We start from the raw sequence: 12,720 nt of genomic DNA on the forward strand, positions 1-12,720 counted from the left end.
GTAACTTAGGAAGTTGTAATTCTTTGAGTTTCAAGATTCTTAGATCTAATGAGTGTGTCGCAAGCTAATCTTATCTTCCCTGGTAGAAAGAAGATGAAAGAAAAAGAAAATTATGATGTTTTGTAGTTTGCTAACAGTCTTGAGTAATGTATATCAGGTGGCTATTTCATTAAAATTGTGACTGCGAGACTCAAAAAACATGAGAATTAAATTAACAAGTCCCAAGCAAATATGGGGATTAGTTGACCATTTTCCAATATATCAAAGATTTTGTGAGAACGTCCATCACAGGAAATAAGTGGCATATCAGTTGAATCTTTTAGAAAGTTGGCTGGCTGAATTAGTTTCAAGGGTTGACGCTACATTTGGTGAGTTTTTTCGATAACTTTATTAAGCCTAATTTAAATTACAAGGTGAAGATTTTTGTTTCAAATCCACACAGGTGAGGCAGTATTCTATCACCATGAGTACAGTTTATTTTATGATTTTCGTCAATCTTACAAAAAGGATCAAAGAAACTACCACGGTGTTGATGTCAGTCTAATGATTATCAATGTTTGCCGTTAAATACAATAACAAATATTATGATTAAAGAAATTTAATTCCAGTCTCACTGGGACCACACATATATATTTTTTATAGAATGCAAACAACCAAGTTCAATTAATTTACTAATTTAGGTGATGTCTTTCTGGGCAACCACAAATGTGAGGGACTACATGTTGAATGGTAGGACCCTAGCAAGTACAGAGGATGAGAGGTACCTTGGTATGCATAACCACAGATCCTTGAAGGCAACAGGGCAGGTTGATTCAGGTGGTTAAACAGACACAGGGATATTTGCATTTAATAATCAAGACATTAAGTACAAGAACACGTGAGTTATGCTGGAACTGCATGTAACAGTGGTGAGGCCACAGCTGGAGTGCTGCATGCAATCCCTGTGCTTCATTATCAGAAAGCAATGAAAGAGTACAGAGGAGATTCACCAGGATATTGCCTGGGCTAAAGAGAGACTAGATCGTTTAGAGTTGCTTTCCTTTGAAAAAAAGAAGGCTGAAGGGTCCTGATTGAGGTGTACAAAATGATGATGGATATGGATATAGTAAATAGGGAGAGGTTTTACCACTTTGTAGAGATAACCAAGTGCACAGTCTTAAGTTTAAGGGTAGGAGGTTGAGATGAAAGTTAAGGAAGAACTTCTTCACTCAGAGGGTATTGAGTATCTAAACTCACTGGTGAAAGCAGGAATCATCAAAATATTTAAGTGGTATTTTGGTAATGACTAGAAGTACCATGACATACAAGGCTCTAGCTCAAGTGCTGGAAAATGGGACTCAAGTAGAAAGGTGCTTGCTGACCAGTATGGACATGATGAGCCAAATGATCACTTTTCATCTTGAAAACCTCTGTTCAGACTTTCCCTCAATTATTTTTCAGAGTCAGGGAGTACTTTTTATCCTTAAAGAATTGCTACTTTTCTTTTACTCACTTAGGGAGATAATATAGTAGAAAATATATCTGTGCCAACTCTATTATTATAAAAATACTACAAAGTCTACTGGAAGTAGCATTATCAAGGAACTGCATTATCTCTTATTTTCACAGTTTTACATGATGCAAATCTAATCATTTTAGCTTATATATTCAATCACAGAATGTGGATGACTCTGGAAAGACTGGAACTTATTGTCAACTGTAATTGCCATTAGGTAGGTGTTAATAGATCATCTTTTAGAACTGCTGTAGTCCATGAGAGCCAATACTTCCTTAGTACTGTCAAAATTGGTGTTCCAAGAATTAGACTGAGGTACGATGAAGAAGCAAAGGCATTTATCCAAGTGAGGATGGTCTGTGAATTAGAGAGAAACTTGGAGTTGGTACTTTCCATTCGTTTGTAGTTCTTGTACTTCTATGAGGTAGAGCTTGCAGGTTTGGCGGGGGGTGGGATTTGTCAAATAAACCTTTGCAAGCTGCTGCAGTGCACCTTCTAGATTGTGTGCCCTGCAACCACAATGTGTGGGTGATAGTGGCAATATCGAGGCAGGCAAAATTTGTGCTGCAGTCCCATCCAAATTATTTCAGCATGAACCTCAGGATACAGTGACTGAATGCTCAATGGATGACCCAGCAACCTGCATCACTAACCTGGACCACATCAAAATAAACAGTGCTTCTTACAGCTGAACAATACTCACATTGCTACTGTCTGCAGGATAGCAATAAATGCCTAGAAAATGGATGAGTGATCAGGGAAGATGAAAAATCTTTGAACAAATACTTACAATTACTTTGATGGAATTCTATTCCCCTGTAATTTGAAAATTATTCATGTGCCTGAAAACTAAAATATCGTAGTATTGGACTCAAAACTGTAGCTCTGTTTTCTCTGCACAGATGCTGTCAGACCTGCTGAGTTTCTCCAGAAATTTCTGTTTTTGTATGTCTCAGATTTCTAGCATTTGAAGTTCTTTGTTTCATATTGAGGCAGTTAGCATGGATTTGAGTTCAGAACAGAAAGTTCAAAGCTGAGTTCAGTTTGCAAGGTAGAACAGGTCTTCTGCACAGAGGAATAAAATCAGTTCGGAGGAAGCAGTCACCTCAGCTTCCTGAAGGGCTTTTCATCTGTGGAGCTTTCAAGCTATGGGAGTTTGGATAGAAATCTTCATGTTGTTAGAACTGAGAAGGTTTAGGCAATAAAATTTATGTAAGGTTTTCACCAGCAGATTTAGAAATGCCTTCACAGTTCAATAAAAACAAACTGGTGAAAATCATCTAGTTTAAGGTTTCCAAAAAAAGTTGGGATAGGAAAGATATTTATTTGGAATTGAATGTCTGTTACTGATGATTTCAGGAAATAGCTTGAAGTTTGTTTTCACATTTGAGTTCAGAAGTTATAAACTGTTTTCTAGGCACATGTATTACTTTCAAGGACATAAGACCATAAAAAAAGGAACAGGAATAGGTCATTTGCTCCTCAAGTCTGCTCCAGTTTTCAATAGCATCATGGCTGATCTGATCTGATATTCCTCATGTTCATGTTCTTGCCCTTTCCCCATCACCCTTGATTCTGTTACTGATTAAGAATCTGTCTCAGCCTCAGAATTCTGATCCTGCAGTTCTCTGTGGCAAGCAGCTGTAATTCTCTGAGAGAAGAAATTCCTCCTCATCTCAGTCTTAAATTAACGCGCCTTAATTCTGGAATTATGCCTTCAAGTCCTAGACTCACCAATGAGGGGAAACACCCTCTTAACAATTATTCTGTCAAGCTCATTAATACTCCTGTTTATTTCAAAACAGTTATTATCTGAAGTTGCCATTCTTTTAAACTCCACTGTGTAGAGTCCCAACCTGTTTAGCCTTTGCTTGTAGAAACATCTCTCCATACAACACAAACTTGCAAGAAATACCCAGACACTGAGAACTTAAATGGATCTGCAATATTCAGTACTGCTGACCATATAAGACACCAATTCGGCAATTGTTAAAAGTTAATGGTCATGTTAATGAACCTTCACTGAACTGCCTCCAACAAAATGATATTTTTCCTTGAATAAAGGAAACAAAACTGCTCATAATATTCCAGATGTGCTGTCACCAGCACCTTGTTATAATAAAACTCCCCCACGCTTATATTCTAACTTCATTGAAACAAGGATCAACATTCCATGAGCCTTCCTGATTACCTGCTGTGCATGTGTGCTAGCTTTCTGTGTTTGTTTATTATTGTTTATATATTTGTGTAATAAACCTATATTTTGTTGTTAAAAAACATCTGTAACTTCATGTGAGTTTGTTTCAGTGACTAACAAATGTGTTAATCAACTGTAAAAAAATAAAGAACCAAGCCAGATTTCATTCTGGGATCTGACGTGTCTAGCATTGAATCAGCAGGAATCATAATATCTCGCCATTATAATTTCAGCTTAGTTTTCATGTTTGACAGGCACACACACGGATTGGTAAACTTGGGAAACATATACGCTCGCTAATCAGTAATTACATTTTGATATATAACTGATTCTGCAACTACAACCGAACAAAATCTCATGACAAAAATCTGAAAAGGAAAATCTCATCTATAACTAAAAATACAAAATAAATGTAATGGTGCACAGAGAGTGCCTTTCTTATAGTGAATGATTTATCGAAATGTATGCTTAATGATAATAAATGTGTGTTCACAAGGCTTAAATGCATGATGATAATGGAGGCATAATTTAGAGGCAGCAGAAACAATGCCAAAAGAAAACAGAGGAGACAGAAAGAGGAATCTACCTACCATTTAAACCTGACGTAGAATGTAAAAGTAATTATTGATTACAGCCCAATCAGATAAGAATTTTAAAAGAAACTGACTATTGTCTTTTTCAGTTTCTTATTCATGGAACTTTAGAGATCAACTCTCCACCCTAAGCTTTACATTTTTTATAGCTATTTGGTAATGTACTTGCATTAACTCTAATCTATAGCTCCTGCCTCACTGCAGTCAGGAGGATATTGTTTAATGGAAGCTGCTGTGTGTTTTGCAGACTTTCTTTGCTGTTTAACTTATCATCATTTTAACAGTCAACACCCAATAAAAGTATGTTCAGTCTTGTTATGAAGATATGGCATTACATTTTAACAGTTCATTGCACTGGGAGATTCAGCCTACTTCTAGCCAGAATGTTGAATGCATGTTGCAGACACTGGAAATATTTAGTCGAGACAAGTTTACAACTGTCCATATAAAGGGACAATTTGTGTCAAAGACAATTCCCTGAAATTTGAGATAATTTCAGAAAAACACAATCAGATCCTATGGCCTCTAAAAATTAGTAAGAACAAAAGTATTCTAAATTGAGGGAAATAAATAACTTTTCCCATGTAGAGAGCTATAAGTTCATTTCTATTTACTATGTTCACGTTATTTTCATATATCAGTAAAACTAACTAAATAAGGGGAAGTGGTGGCAATATCACCAGACTAGCAATATAGAAATTCAGGATGATATTCTTGGAACATGGGTTTAGATCCCATTAAGGCAGATTTTGAAATTTGTATTTCAATAAAAATAACTGTGAAAAAAAACGTGCCTAATGTTGACCATATAACAACTTTTAATTTTCATTTTAAGAGTCTGGTTAACTAGTGCCCCTATGGGGAAGGAAATATGCCATTTTAACATGGATTGACCTGTATGTGACACCAGATCCTCATTGTGCTTGAGGCTTGAGAGCTCAACTGGTTTCTGACCATGGGGAATGTGCAATAAATTCAGACTAGCCACTAATGTCTGCATCCCATGAAGAAGTGAAAAGAAAACAAAGTATTAAGATACCTTGTCAAACTGTTAACATCTCCCAATACAATAATTAAAATTACTTTATGTTATGGATCAGGCCAGACCACCTCAAAATATTTCAAGAAAGTAGCCCAGGCCCTAACATTTATAATTGTTTTAAGCAGGTATAACATGTATATTCCAGGAGTGATGCAGCTGGTCAACCCACTTAGTTTTAAATAAAACAAAATTTTTGAATGAAACACAAACAAAAGAGAACAAAATACCGAATAACTTCAACTATCGAAAACCCAACAGACTATCCCAACTTAACGATGCTGTTCTAAATGCTTGCAACAATCCCCATAAACACCTCTTCACACAAAAGGTAAGATCAAAAACAGGTTCTTATAGGACCAAAGTCAGAGAGAGAGAGTAACAGCCTGAACCTGCTGCTTTAGGTCCTGCAGCTTTTTTCACACTACTGCTAAAACCCAAACCAAACCAGAGAAAAGCTGAACTTTGAGAACTGGCCACTCCCCAAGTGTCCAAGTGTTTTTTCTTAACTTAAAAAGCCTTTTGCCCGAGGGAGTATCTGTTAGCTATAAACAAATTGATCCAAAAACTCTTCAATTCTAGACTTTTCGGAGTCTATGCCTTTTACGATCTCGCTGAAAAAAAAAGCCAAGGGCAGCATAACCTGTTAATTGAGCAGCATCATCACACTTAATATGGAATGCATGGAATTTAGTAGACAAGTTGCCTGAAAGTATGCTGAAAGAGGATAGAGGGTTCAAGTGATGGGAGTGGAAGTAATGTGTGATTTGGGCTGTGTTATGATCCCAGCTGGTGTTACTGGTAGATGAGTCATATTCCAGATAGGAATATTGTCAGACAAATCATATTTTTATTTGTTTTGATTTTAACAATGTGATCTTTAATGAAACATAAACAGAAAATGCTGTAGATTCTGCTTTAACAACAAAATGGAAGGTTGTAACAAAGAAATGAAGACAAAATAGAATAATCCAAATGATCTATTTAGGATGCAGATTCAAAGATTTTGAAACACAGTGTAAAAGTATAATCCCAAAAATCCCCCCAAAAAACTTCTTTATAAATTGAAAGTAAACAAAACAGCAGATTTACAGCAACAAAAACAACCCTGAATGATGCCAACACTCATACAATATGCACACCAGTAATCCTGTTGTTAATATCTCAGTAGGCTTAAGTTATATCTGACTTCAGTTTTTAGATTGGAACTGCAATAGCTTTCTCTTGGAGCTTATCATACACCTGCTTAAAGTAATCTCTTCAAGGGTTTATCTCAACACTCTTGGTCTGGGACTGACACTAACTCCACACTCAAAGCTAATCTATTCTGAAGTAGTCCACTATATTCCTTTTCCTTCTCAGGAAACTCTTTTGTAATGCCATCCTATTCCAGGACCTAATAGGACTGCCCCGCTCATAGTCAAAGTGAAGCTAATAATCTTTCTTTGAGCTATGGATGCTTCCCTCAGTTTAAAATTGCCAGAAAACAATTTCCAGAACTCCCTAAAAAAAACTGAGGCCCCATTATTTACCATGTTGTATTGCAAATCAATTTAAATGAACAACAGTTCATTAGTAGTTAGATAGTATCTTCCAAACCCATGACAACAGCAATCTTTTAGAACAAACGCATAAGACAGATCAGAGAACCATCAGATGCAAGTTCCCCTCCAAGCTATTTATCATCCTAACTTGGATATATATCACCATTCCTTCAGTGTCACTGGATCGAAATCCTGGAATTCCCACCCTAATAGTATTTTGTGTCTACCTACAACATTTGATTTACAGTTGTTCAAGAAGACAGCTCACAACCAACTTCTCAAGTGCAAATGGAATGGATTATAAATGCTAGCCCTGACAATGATGTCACATTCCATTGATGAATAGTAAAACAAAAAGCACTGTACAAAACCCATCTGCACAAAAACCAGGTTTCACTATTTTTTTCAAAAGAAATCACCACAGCTACAATAATACTTATATATTAATTAATAACTTCAGGAATGCAGAAACCAAGCAGTTACTAACAAAAAAAATCAAATTTCACAACAGATAACTTTAAAAATATTCAGTTCACACCGGGTGAGAGTGGAGGTGTGGTTTTCCTGTTGGTTTGCCGCTGTCCAGCATATTGGATGAAATGAGGGGTCAAGGAGGCACCCATGGATTATGGAGTGACATTGTGCTGAAAACATCGTTTGTTGATGACTTTGTCAATCAATGGGTGAACTGTGAGTGCTAGGTACCTCATCTGACTTACAGATTGGAAATCTGCATCATCTAGTTTCTCAGAAAGGAGAAGATAATTGGAAGATAATAACAAAGGTAAATTGGGCTAATAATGACATGCAAATTGATATAACCACCACTCAATAGCAAGATTCTAAAGTTGTTATTTATAGTTTAAGGCAAAAATTAAGAAGAAACTGAACGTCAAGATTCTAATTATTTATTTTAATTGTATTTTCCCACCTTTCCTGACATTGCCCACACCACATCAAGGACAGAAAATTTAGCCCACATTTTCTTTTTGATAAATAAAGTTTAGTGGATTCAGAATTAAGTACAATTATAATCAGCTTCTCTGTGAGACAATGTCCTTTGAAACTCTGGGATCTTCACCACTGTGTTTGGTAGATGATGTGTGACTCCTTGGTTTGCCAATGAATATGTAAAACACGCATTTGCTTTTTGCCAATTTGTTGACATATACTTTGATGGTTCGACATGCTGGAAAGCTCAATGGAAGGATTAATGCTGACACTACATAAGCAGAATAATTAGTCTTGCGATTAGCAAACTCTCTTCTGGGTAAAAGCAGTTCTAAGCCTTCCATTCAATAGACAAATAAATAAATGCATACCCATTACCTTATATCAATTACTGGCTTATGAATTTCCAACATCTTGTGCATATTTAATTTCTGTGAAGCAAGTGCAATGCTCAGTAAAGGTATGGACATTGTTCCAACTGTATCAGGTTTCTTAATTTAACAAGAGATGAAAATGTAAATTTTCTGACCTGGAAAAGATATTTTTCCACATTTTAACATTTGGAATGTACATTATCTTAAGAAGGTAATTCTGTTAAACTGCAGTCAATGTTAAAATAAAAAGAAGCATGAAAATATAGACGAGATTGAGGGCCAAGATAGGATGTAAATCAGACTTTAAGATAAAAATAATTGTAGGCAAAAATTCAAGAGCAGATTTAATCCATACAGTATTATGAATTAGGAAATAGGCAACCATCAAATAAAGAAATATATCAATTCAAGATCATCATCTTGATTGCAGGTACTGAACTCAAAGGTTGTTACAAAACATAGAGCCTAAGTTTAGAGCAGATAACCCTTGAATCGGAGATGGAAATCGTTGCAAGGGATTAACTAACCTCTGCTTATTAAGTTGCAGACAGCATGGTAAATTTGGTATTGCCAGCTTTTTTCGATGATTTGCAATGGGGAGGTTATCCCACGACAAAAAGCTCAGACATTCTGAGCCTGTAGTTATTGGACGTTCAAAGAATATGAGAAGATTTAATGAGACATATAAGATCTTGACAGGACTTGGCAGAATGGATGCTGAAAAGATAGCTCTCCTTTTGGGAGAGATTAAAACCGGAGGGTATAGTTGAAAAGTAAAGGGCCTTCCATTTAAGGCAGAGATGAACATTTTTTTTCCTCTCAGTGCTTGTGGGGTTTTAGAATTCATTTACCCAGAGAAAGGTGGAGGCAGGGTGTCTGAACACTTTTAAGGCAAAAGTGGATAGATTATTGGCTAATAAGGGAGTCAAAGATTATCAGAAGTAGGCAATAATGTGGAAGTGAGGCCACGTTCAGTTCAAATTTGATTTAACAGTAGAGCAGATTTGAGGGACTGATTTGCCTACTCCTATTCCTAATACATATGTTAGTCTACATTTCTGAAAGAAAACAGCATTACATGTATTGTCCATTAGCTGCAATCATTAACAACAAAACCTGGTATCATGAGTGGATTCCACTACTTAATGTCAGTTCTGACTTCTTAAGGGGAGATTCCTACAGCCTGCACAAAGTGTCGGGACATTTTTCATCAGCCCAGTCTGACACATAACACATGAGTTGAACATGTGCGGGAGGCAGGTGTCTCTCCAACAGTGTTGATTTCTAAACAATAAGAGGCAAGTTCACATCGACTACTACAAGCAATGCTGTTCTTTCCTTGCTGTGAAATTATAGTCCTGCCAAAAGCAGTTGACAGATTTCAGTCATAACCTACTTGTTGAAGAACAGGTGTTCTAAGCAGAGGTTGTCACTGAAATTGATGTCAGAGAATTGTTCCCTAAATGCCCTCCAATGAAACAGTTTCCTGCTATGATCCCCTGTCTTATGACCAAAGCTGAAGGAATGCATTTTCTCTCGCTAGTTCCATTACTCCACTAGTCATAACACAAATTTAAATGTTACTGCCATAAACAACTCTCTACTTGATCAATATTAGGTTGAGAAGAAAAATTTCCTTCGACCATGTTTCTTAAATGAGCACAAAATTATTAATTTATTATGAAAACAAGACTTCTTCAGTGAAGATAGAAAGCTGATTAACAAACATGTTGAATGAAGAAAGTGTACGTATGTACTTTTCTAAGTAACACACACCTTCCCCTACAGAGATTAACCTTGAAAATATCTTTGGCCAATAATTGTTGGCACTTGGTGGAAAAAAATGACGCAGTATACAATGTACAAGATGACTTTCAGCCTACATCCTGGCACATGAAGGTCACTAGACAAGGCAGTTGTCACAGGGACCATTGCAGTTGCAGTCTGTTCAGGAACCATTGTGAACTCAAAAGTTTTTCAGGACACAGCTGCTTTCATGTCTCGCACTGCATTCTTAAGATGTTTTCTTCAGAAAGTTAAACGATGAGGTGGTTAGTGTTTATCTCTCAGCAGACTGTACTCTAACTGAGTTCTAAATAACATAAAAAGCAACGCCATATATCCAAGCATCTGATGTCTGGTTAATAAATTCAAGCAATTAGCTTCAACCATATTACTATCAAGATGTGTCCTTTCAAAAAGAAAGGGCTGATGTGCTTTTAGCGACCCTGTTATAAGAAAGAGGTTCAGGTATTTGAATGAAATATTATCCCCAATCCATTAACATGAATCCTGAGCAAATATATGAATCATGAAACATTTGCATTGCATTCTTTCTCTTCCGTTCTGTTCTAGCAACTTATTATATACTGCGAGCAGGTGAGATTTGAACCCAGACCTTTTAGCTGAGTAGTATGGAGATTATCGCCACCACAAGAATTCTAAAAACTGCAACTGTGGTATTCAGTAGTTTTCACAGCACTGCTCCTTCATCAGGTAAAGAAGTAGCACACCAAAAGCTAGTGCCTCCAAATAAAGTTGTTGGACTATAACCTGGTATTGTGTGATTTTTAACTTTGTCCACCCCAGTCCAACACTGGCACCTCCGAATCAGTTAGACAAGGGTGACTGGGTCACCTTAGACATCACGTACCTTGAAGAAGTTCTCCTCCTCTCTCCACAAGAATCTCAGTGAGTCTCTTTCTCACAGCAACCCCCAGGTCATCTCCTCTGCCCTGAAGCTCTTCAACCATGTACTGAACTCTTTGCTACCTTCTCCCCAGCCCCACACCACCACCCCTCTTCATTTATCTCTCCACCCTGGAGGCTTCCTGCCTCTATTCCTGATGAAGGGCTTTTGCCCGAAATGTTGATTTTCCTGCTCCTTGGATGCTGCCTGACCTGCTGTGCTTTTCCAGCACCCCTCTGATCTAAACTCTGATTTCCAGCATCTGCAGTCCTCACGTTTGCCTAGTTGATTTTAACCCTACTGTGAATCCTCTTGCGAGGATGCCTACCTTGAAGAAGTTCTCCTCCTCTCTCCACAAGAATCTCAGTGACTCTCTCTCTCACTGCAACCCCCAGGTCATCTCCTCTGCCCTGAAGCTCTTCAACCATGTACTGAACTCTTTGCTACCTTCTCTCCCATCCTACTCCTGCCCCACCCCCCACCCCCCTTTATCTCTACTTCCTGAAGGCTTCCTGCCTCTATTCCTGATGAAGGGCTTTTGCCCGAAACGTCGATTTTCCTGCTCCTTGGATGCTGCCTGACCTGCTGTGCTTTTCCAACATCACTCTGATCTAAACCCCACCTTAGATGTCAACTGCATCGCACAAAATTGACAGGTGGTGTGGAAGCACTGTGAGAAGGCCACTCTGAGGAATTTTAGATGCCCACAGCTGCAATCCTGCTGGCTGGTCTCCATAGAAGTCTGGGCCAGATACAAATGACCAGCATTCAATTCAGATGTACTTCAAGTTCCTGCATGGATTTGAAAGCATTCAGCAGCTTGCTTTCTAGAAAGATTGTGTTGTGTTGTATACTTCATCACACTGCACAGTAGGGAGGATTAGAACTGTAGGAGGAACAGGCATCATCTGTGAATATATTAAACAGTGAAAGGAAGAAGATGAGAAAGTGGGAAGGAAGGTGGCACCCCCAATGCAGCAACAGATTCTCACATTGCTGCCTAAGATGCAGTGACTCCTTGAACTATATGCCTAGGTTAGTCACTAGTGGTGGACCAATGTAAACCAAAAGGAAAGATAAATAAGAGCAAAGGGAGGCAACTCAATACAATTAAACATTAACTGTTTCAGAGCTATTACCTTATATAATATGCTTTTTTTCCCCCTGTTGTACTCTTGCTCTTCATGCATTAATTTTCCTTGGTCTTATAGACAAAATACTTTAAAGCCCCCCTTTTGTCTCCCTAAAGTCTTGCCTCATTGGAGTACTGTGCTAGAAATCAAGCCTCGCTTTACCCAGAGTCGTCACAAAAATTTATTGAAGTCTGTAAATTTCTGCAATTTACCCAAAACACAACAAAGAATTACAGATGCTGAAGATCTGAAGCAAAAACTGAAATTGCTGGAGAAATTCAGCCAGTCTGGCAGCATCTGTAGGAAGACATTGGATTGAGTCCAGTGAGATCTATTGTCAAATCACTGTACTGGACATTTTAACTCTCACAGATGTTGCCAAACTTGTCAAGTTTTGCCAACAATGTCTGTTTTTGTCCCCAGTTTAAGACTTAGGACTACAAACAGCATGGACCAGCTTTCTGCGCTTAACAAGAATTATTATTTATTATAACTACATAGAATCAAGGTAGAGGTAAATAATTATGAACTGTCAACATATAACTCTACCAGTTAAAATTTCATCTTTAATTCTTTATAAAACTACCCCTGCAGACACATACAGACAGACGGGTGTTGTGGGTGGATGGAATCTCTGGGAAGGCTGTTCCATGGTCCCTGTGCCCAGGGTTCACTGAAATAATGCTTTTGGCTTACCAGAACTCG

The sequence above is a fragment of the Chiloscyllium punctatum genome, chromosome 1, assembly GCF_047496795.1.
Source record: "Chiloscyllium punctatum isolate Juve2018m chromosome 1, sChiPun1.3, whole genome shotgun sequence".
In the NCBI taxonomy this organism is placed as follows: domain Eukaryota; kingdom Metazoa; phylum Chordata; class Chondrichthyes; order Orectolobiformes; family Hemiscylliidae; genus Chiloscyllium; species Chiloscyllium punctatum.